This window comes from Pipra filicauda, unplaced genomic scaffold (genome assembly GCF_003945595.2).
Source record: "Pipra filicauda isolate LSUMZ 115617 unplaced genomic scaffold, ASM394559v2 scaffold174_size2080704_pilon, whole genome shotgun sequence".
In the NCBI taxonomy this organism is placed as follows: domain Eukaryota; kingdom Metazoa; phylum Chordata; class Aves; order Passeriformes; family Pipridae; genus Pipra; species Pipra filicauda.
The window spans coordinates 405352-414537 of record NW_024104262.1 but is presented as its reverse complement, the minus strand read 5'-3'; positions in this window follow the sequence as shown (position 1 = coordinate 414537).

The window sequence follows — 9186 nt, the reverse complement described above, 5'->3', positions numbered from 1 at the left end:
AAAACGTGGAACAAGTGTTCTCCAGGGGTTAGTGAATGGGTGCATGGGTGTCTCTCCATACTGAGAATCTTAGGCTGAGGTGGACTGTTTTTTGTCTCATTCCCCACACTGGGGAATAAATACCAGGTCATGTAAATTGTTTGCCTGGATTTAAGGACTTTGGGGCTGATAACCCATCACAGAACTAGTTCTTCCTAGACAAAATGCTCCAAAGAGCTATGGTAATACAAATAACCCCTTTAAAACCTGGTCGTCTCAGACACCTTGGACATTCTGGTGGACCTTTCTTCAGAAGGACTCAGTTCACAGTATTTCACATCAAGTGACCACCACAGCAACAGTGTTAATAAGATGAATAAAAGAAGCTTTGATGTCACTTTTTCAATCTTACTTCCAGCTCAGGGAGGCCTCACCTGCTCCTGGTCATGTTTCACTGATTTCGCAGAGACAAAAATTAGAATCAAATTAATAGTAAACTCTGACAATTCATGAGAATTCTACACATATAAAATTTTCTGCTGATAAAGTAACCTCTGTAATTTATAGCTTATTATGATAAGACTTTTTCCTTCTTTCTTATAAATAAATAAATTTCAAAGAAATTTTATGAGTTTGGAATGCCCTTTATCGGAGAAGTGAAAGTGACGTGGCCTTTATAGTGGGATTCTGGTTCCAGTGGATTAAGACAACGGAACTATGATGGGAGAAGAAGGGGAAAGTATATTGCATTATGGAGTAGACTGTGGCAGAGGGGGAAAGTCAATGAGAGTGGGAAAAAGGAAGCAAGTTGTGCCATCAAAGCAAGTTTAATCTTCTATGGAAAAAAAAAGCAATTTGCATATCTTCCTCAAGGCCAGATTCTCATGTCTGCCATTACATTAAGTCATGGATAGTTGCAGTAAAAGATGCATGAGAGGTGCAATAAGTGGGTAGAACAGGAAAGGCTGGACTTTTTAGTACAGGAAATCCAAGGAAGCTGAGACAAGCTCAAGGTAATTTAAAAGCCTTGTATTATAGATTAACACAGGCTGCAACAGTTATGTTTGATGTTGTTTTACATAGAAAATTTAAAAACCTAGTTTGATTTTCAGATGCCCTGACCTCTGTTAGTGCTGAGCACCTGTGGATATAAAAGTGGATGGCTTCTGCTTACAATCAAGGCTAGATATCTCATAACAGGACACAGGGCATGATAGTGTCAGGCAGTGGTTATGGAAAGAGGAAAGTACACAGAATTATTATAGGATTATTCAGTCTTATGTGATGCTGTTTCTGTCTCTCTAAGCATTTGCACTGAACTCATACTTACATCTGATCATCTCCACTTCTTGTCAATTGCTTCTTGTTATTGTTAATTACAAATAATTAGAAGGTTAGCTTGGGAGGGTCAGTCATGGCAAAAGCGGGTATGTAGGAATACAGGTTTAGAGGGGGGTTCTGGAAAAAGTGAAGGAGCTCAAAGTACAGGAGGAAGGGAAGGTGCTGGAGAGCCATGACTCGGGGGAGGGAGACCTGGGATTGAACCATGAGGGAGGGCTGGCTGGGACTGGTAGAGGGGGAATCCTGGGAGACAGAGGCCCCCATTTTGAACCCTCATTTAAACCCCACCATTTGAACAATGGTGGCAGCAAGGCAGGAGACAGGTGAGTTTTGTGGTAGGATAGTGGTGGGCAGGTCTAGGGCAGGGCCCACACAAGGCCAGAGGGACCCAGGGTCTGCCCGAGGGTGGCTCTGACTGCAGGTGCCACCCTGGAGCAGGGATAGGGCAGCTCGGAGGTGCCCTTGCAACAGGACCTGGAGTGGGGGAGGCCTGCTTTCAGCCACCTTTACCACATGGACAAGAGGGTCATCACTGGACTGAGGAGGGAAAGCAGAGAGTGGTCTCTGAGGGAGAAAAAAATAGCAATTAGGAGCCACAAAGGATTATTGATCCATGATAATTGATCCATGATTGACCAATAAAAGAGAAGAAGGACTAAGTGGGAGCTCATGTATTTGGGGCAGTGGAGTAAGCTTGAGTGTTAAGTCATGTTTTGTGTCAAAGAAAGGTGTTTGAGGGGATGTGAAATGACACAGAAGGCAGCTAGCATGTTCTATGGGTGATAAAAACAGATATGAACCAGAGGTGAAACACTGAGTGTTGTGACTACAGAAAAGACAGTAACAGGGATCAAGGAACAAAAGGGAATGAGTCAAGTGAAGAAGTTCAAAATCACAGTAAAATTAGAGCTCAGTGGAGCTGAGAAGAGAAGGGAGATACTGGAACTTATTTATTAGCAGCCTTTCTATATCTGCTTCCAGGAGAACAAGGGGAGCGGTGCCGAAGTGGGTCAAGAGGAGGATTAGCAGCGCAAAAGTGAAGGCAGAAGACACAGGTATTGTGCTGGCACGAGATGGGAGTGGAACTGGACAGGTGAAAACAGAAGGCATACTGAGGGATTAAATTCCCCTCCAAGTAATGGAGAAGGTGCCCTGTCAGGAGGCAGCACACGTATTACACACAACATGCATCTCTGAGGAAATTAAATGTGAAGTAAATGTTTAGAGAATTTTCACATTCTCACTAAAAGGATTGACAATGATTCAGTTATATTAGTGGTGCCAGCACTGGGGACCAGTATTGCAAGACAATGCTTTATTCTTCTGAGTCACTGGTTTCGTTCTCACATGGGCCTTTATTAACTGCAAATCTTTACCTCCTGATGGTTGCCTCATGTGAAATGAGTTGGTGGCTCATTTCTGTTCATACTGAGAAGGTATCCACATTACAAAAATCATCACTGCTAATTACAAACCATTTGCATTAATTGGTATCCTTGGTAGAAGTCTTCAGAGGGAAGAAGGCTAATGACTAAGCAACAGGCATGGCAACTAAAACACCCTGTTTCCACGAAGTTGCTCCTGACTGGTCAGGGACTATGTGGAGTATTTGGGGTGGGTGACCAGGGAAATAGTGCTTGTTGCCTGAGATGTGTGAGATATGGGTGCCCTTTTTAGAACCAACCACTGATTTTCTGAGCCTAAACTTTCAACAGTGATGGTGATTGGTGACTTTTTGTATGCTGTACCTGTTCTGGACTGCTACTTGCAATGGAAAGAGCTTCCCACGTCCTCATACTTTACTATGGTTTATTTTTTGACTTTTTGGGTGTTACTGTTTTCATTTGTCTGCCCAAGGAAATAACTTCTCTTTTCTAATTTATCTATAAGTGAAATTAGTGTCTTCTTAATAGATTGCTTCTTTTGTCTCAGGTTTCCCTTTTCATATAGTTTCAGATATTGAACTGCAGTGTTGTCATGGTTTGAAATTGGCCCCCCCTTGAGAGTTCGAGGGGCTCAGAGGTGATTGGGTGCCAGGGCAGTGTTCCCTGGAGAGTCAGTCACTGTCCATGTTGTTCGCTTCTGCTCAAAATGATATACACATCCCCAGAAGCTGTTGGCAGTCTTGGTGTTGTGCTGTTGGTGTCTGCTGCGTGTAGGTGGACAAGGCCAGGGGGTGGCTGGGCTACCTCTCTTCCCCTCCGGAGGGGAGAGGGGAGCCCTGCGGCCCCCCCAACTCTGCTTGGGCCGGAGTTGGAAGCAGCATTTGGAGTGTGTGCTGTGAAGGAAGAGATTTCACAGCACCTGAGGTAAGAGAAGAGAGGCAGGCTTTGCAGCCAAGTCCTCTCCCCCCTTCTTTTCTGCAGTGATGCTGTAGAGGGGGGCTTTTCTTTCCCTCCGCTGTAAGTGGAGGAAGGGCTCAGCAATGAAGCTGAGTCAAGAGACAGGCCAGAGGAGGTAGGCCCGGCGCTTGGGAGAAGAATCCCAGGCAAAATTGGAAACGGGCCAAGAGCTCGGGAGTTGCCTGCCGAAGCTGACCGGGGGCAGCCGAAAACTGACTTGGAGGGATGAAGATTCCAGGACGCGTACGTTGATAAGCTACACTGCAGCAGCCTACGAACCAAGGTATGAGACCGAGAGGGAGAGATTACACAGCAGACCGAGGAACAAAGACTCAAAGCTATCTTCTTGGACTTCGTGAGGAGAAAAACTGCCACAAACAGCTGAAGCTTGGTGAAGGGGGAGCATTCGAGCCCAGAACACTCCCACGAGAGAGAGAGAGACTGGTTACATATCAGCCTTGAAAGGCTCTTCCTGGACTAAAGTTAACGGGAGGGGCTAAAAGGACTGACAGAAATGTAAATATATATATATATAGTTGCTTTTAGTTTTTACAGTATATTTATTTGTGTAAATAAATGTATATACTTTCCCCTTCCCCTATAGAAGCCTCTGGCCTGAAAGTTTCTCTCTGGTGTTAGTATAAATTGTGGGAAGGGGTGGGGGAAGGCCTGAAAATTGGATTTTAGATTTCTAATGTGGCTCAAACTGCCACAAGTAGAAAGTTCTATTCTTCAATGAGACAAACTTAAATAAAGAAATCTGTAAACTGCCTGTCTCCTGGCTCACACAGCTAAGGTTATCCAAAACATTTTGTACAGATGAGCAGTTGGTGGCTTAAACAATTTTCCGGGAGATGTATGGACATTGGAAATAGAATTATCTGAAAAGGGTAACGATTCACCAACATGAAACAGGGGTCATGTCCAAAATGAGAGCCTGTAGCATTATTCTCTCTGTGACTCATGGTCTGGTTCCACTTCTTAAATTTTCACAGAATCACAGAATATGTTAGATTGGAAAGGACCCATAAGGATCATTGAGTCCAACTCCTGATGCTGCACAGGACCATCCCCAAAAGTCACACCATGTGCCTGAGAGTACTGTCCAAATGCTTCTTGAACTCTGTCAGGCTTGGTGATGTGACCACTTCCCAGGGAACCTGTTCCAGTGCTCAACCACCTTCTGGGTGAAGGACCTCTTTCTAATATTCAACCTAAACCTTCCCTGGCACAGCTTCAGGCCATTCCTTCAGGTCCTTCAGGTCCTGTCACTGGTCAGCACAGATCAGGGTCTGCCCCTCCTCTTCCCCTCACGAGGAAGTTTTAGACTGCAATGAGGTCACCTCTCAGTGTCCTCTTCTCAAGGCTGAACACACCAAGTGACCTCAGCTGCTTCTCATATGGCTTCCCCTCAAGGCCCTTCATCATCTTTGTCGCCCTCCTTTGAACCTTTTCCAATAGCTTAATATCTCTCTTATATTGTGGTGACCAAAACTGCACACAATATTCATCTCCCTTGACCAGCTTTGCCTGATGCCCCCCAGGACATGGTTGGTGCTTCTGGCCGCCAGAGCACTGCTGACTTTAATTCAACTTGCCGTTGAGCAGGACCCCCTGGTCCCTTTCCACAACACTGCTCTCCAGCATCTCATTCCCCAGTCTGTCTGTACATCCAGAGTTACCCAATCCCAGGTGCAGAGTCCGGCACTTTCCCTTTTTGAACTTCATATGGTTGGTGATTGCCCAGTCCTCTGATTTGTCAAGGTCTCTCTGCAGGGCCTTCCTGCCTTTGGGAGTCAACAGCTCCTCCCAGTTTTGTGTCATCTGCAAACTTGCTTAGTATCCCTTCCAGTCCTGCATCCAAGTCATTTAAGAAGATGTTGAATAGCACAAGGCCCAAGATAGAGCCCTCTGGAACCGCATTAGTGACAGGTGGCCAGTCTGATGTGACCCTGTTCACTATTACCCCTATACCCAAACCTTGAGCCAATTACTCATCAACCACGTGGTGTGTTTATCTAGCTCTATGCTGGACATTTTGTCCAGAAGGATCCTGTGAGAGACAGTATTGAAAGCTTCACTGAAATCCAAAAAGATTACACAAACTGGCTTCCCTTGATCGATTGAGTGGGTTACCTTGTCATAAAAGGAAATCAGGTTTGATAAGCAGGTCTTTCCTCTCATGAAGCCCTGCTGGCTCTGACCAGTGGTGTATCCATCCAACTCACACTTGGATTGCTGAAGATTTCATAGGGTCTCTCTTTAGCATTTAAGGGTTCTTCTGAAGTGTTTTCCACTCCACAAATTCTTCCTCCACAAATACTAACACATTGCTATGTGGAATATGCCTGTCAGATAAGAGGCACTAACACATATGTTTTGCAGAAGCAAGACAGAGCACAGAGGGAATTTATTTATCCTCCTCTTCTTGCCCAGCATTTTTTCTAATCACACTCCTGGGGTCTCAAAGTTAGAACAACCAAACCCTTGCAAGGATCCTATAGACAGACACGGCATTTTCTACTTAACCCTCATTCTTTCCACAAACTGTGGATTTTTGCAGTGGACGTATTGAAAACAGGGTCATAGAAAAACAAAGAGTGATCCTGTAATTGTGTATCCACAGTTTATGGTGTACAATTAACCTTTGTTCTACCATTTCCTAAAGCTGAGTGTGGGACATTGCAATTTTTATTATGTTCAATTGCAGAGGTTTTTAAATGCTGATTTTGAACCAATTTGGGCTCTGTTAAGCTAGAAAATAGAATAAAATATAATCAGTGTATTGTCTACCATTTAAAAGACGTTTAGACATTTTATTACATTAATTCTGTCTTTAATAGCCTAAAAAAGAGCATTTTCATGTTTGTAATTCCAATAATGCTTATAAAAGTCTTTGTGAGTTCACTAGAGAGAAGAGATCAGCTATCCAATATTTTCTACTAGTGAACAGATGTAAAACAACCATAAAGCTCTAAGTCCTTTAAATCTCATGCTTTCAAGAATGCTTACAAAGTAAGATTATAGTACGCACAGAGAACAAGTAGAATAACTACCTAATATTATCTTGATGTGAGAAAATCCATATGATTATAGGTTAAATTTTTAAGAAAAACCTTGTAATATTTCAGGTACTGCACAGAAAATTGCAGCACAGATTTGACGTCTTTTCTGAATAGAGCAATAAAGAAATGTAAAGAAATTTTATAATTTTGGCCAAGCTTGACTTAGTAGTCTCATTTTAAGAAGGAATATCTGTCTATGATGAATGCTTCTCAAAAATGAAGGGGTGTGAAATCTTTACTTAATTTAAATGGAATAGACATTCCTTATTACATTAGGTGCTTATTATGAGCAAATCATGCTCACCTGGCTTACTTTTAACAGTTTGAACTGATACGAGGAGAACTGCATTGAGAAAGGGAGGATGTATTTGTTGCCAGAGATCTCATTAGGTAAGGGCCTGAGACAGCAGGAATGAAACCAGTTGTTGGTTTCTAGGAGTTGCTAAGTAACTTTCTGAAGCAAAAGGACATGGGACCCCTTCTCATGAGGGACTTTCCAAGCAGTTGCCACCAGTGGCTGCTGTCCCCTGCAAAATCCTTATGGTTTTAGGAAATGTTCAGACAGTCCCAAGGTTTTGAGTTAGTATCTCTTGTTGCAGCGGTGTGAACTAATTATAGACATAGAATAATTGTTGGGTAGTAAGGTGGTGAGGAACGACAGGAGGAACAACAATAAGATTATGTGGTCACTTGGCAAGGAATGGTGCTTGGTATAATGCAGTTAAAAAGGCTTGTTTATTTGTTGTTTTATTCTAATTAAGATGTATGTCCTGTTTGCTAATATTATTAAGGTGTTGTGAAAGAAGTGTTTCTGGGGAATGGACTTAAGAGTTTTCAGGACAGTGAACTTGCAAAACGACTCAGGACAGGCACTCTGTGCAGAGGGTGTGAGATGAAGAAAACCCAGAGATTGTTGTTGGACCAAGATACAGAGGCTGCTGGCACTGGCAAAGTAGGGAACATTGACCGTAGGGTCACATACCTGGGTAACAAAACACAGCACAGTGCTGATATGGCTTGACACCAATAAGATCAGTGAACCATTAACATAGATAAAAGGCATGCTCAAGTCCAGATATACCACTTTCAAGAAAATGTCTTCACAGGCCGAAGCCGATGGGCTCACACTCCTTTTGCTTGAAGCCTGTCAGAAGCAATCATATCTGGTCCTTGTAGCTGTCATCCCAAGGACACCCTGACAAAGAACAGTTTAGTTATGGCATAGCTATAAGGCTTGTGGATGGAGCTGGCTTGCACTCAGGCTGCTCGGAATGGGCAGTGGTGACCGTCTGCCCATCTATGTGAACTTACTGACTCTGCCACTAACTCTGAAATCTTCAGTTCCACATCTAGAGTATTTTTCCTTTAAATTTGCAACAAATGGAAAATTCTAAACATGCCCTCTGAAGTGTGAATTTCCATTCATGTATACCACGTGGGAGCATACTTCAAAGAATGTGCCCCCTACCTCATCCATGCCAGTAGCATGGCTTGAATATACAGTGGGGGAGCTCTGGAACCAGGAATTAAAGGCTGGTTTGTGAAAATCTGTGAGAGCTACTGCAAAACTTGTCATCTCCTGTGAGGCATAAGGGTTGCCTTTTTTGAATTGTGGAAAGTGATGATAGCTGCTTGTACCTGATCTATTTCATGAATTCTCCTAGTTTTTACTAGTCCTCCCAATTTTGGACTTTCCATCTTTTTTTTCTTTTTTTTTTTCTTTTTTTTTTCTGCACTCCGGATGAAAAAGGGATGTGGAGAATTTCTGAACTCACACAGACAATAGTTGCCCAAAATTCCTGGTGTGAAATGTTGTCTAGTTATACAAATTCACACTCAGGTGCAAATTCTTGGTAAGTTTAGTTTCCTTTCTGTGCTGGTTCCCGTGTTACATCTTCTAACTGTCTCTTCAAAGCCTCCTGGGCTATTTTGGTCCTTCCAATACCAAAGCACAAGTTATATGGAAGTTATGCTATTTGAACATGGCTCTATTTCTTTTTTTCTGCTGAAGGAGTACTATATTATTAATTTAAAAAGCTTGTTTAAATTTAGAAAGAAAATGTCTTTTTATATCAGAACTGCTCAGCCTTTGCAAGTGTTCAAGTGTGAGTCCAATATGAACAAATATACAGTACTGCACATGCCCAGCAAATCTGATTCTTTGGACTTACTTTACAGGAAACATAGTTAACTCTGTGTCAATCCACTCTTCATCTGGTAGGGAAATGTGGGATACTAAACACTAGGAAAAGTACCCAGTAACTTATAAGAAAATCCCTCTTTTTTTGTTGTTTTTTATTTGTTTCGGTTTGCTGTTTTGGTTTGGGGTTTTTTGTTGTTGTTTTGTTTTGTTTATTTGTTTTGTTTGTTTGTTTTGTTTGTTTTTTAATTGTTATTCTAAGAAAGACCTAGATATTTAACATAGGACATCCTGTTACTATATAGGATGACCTGAGAAG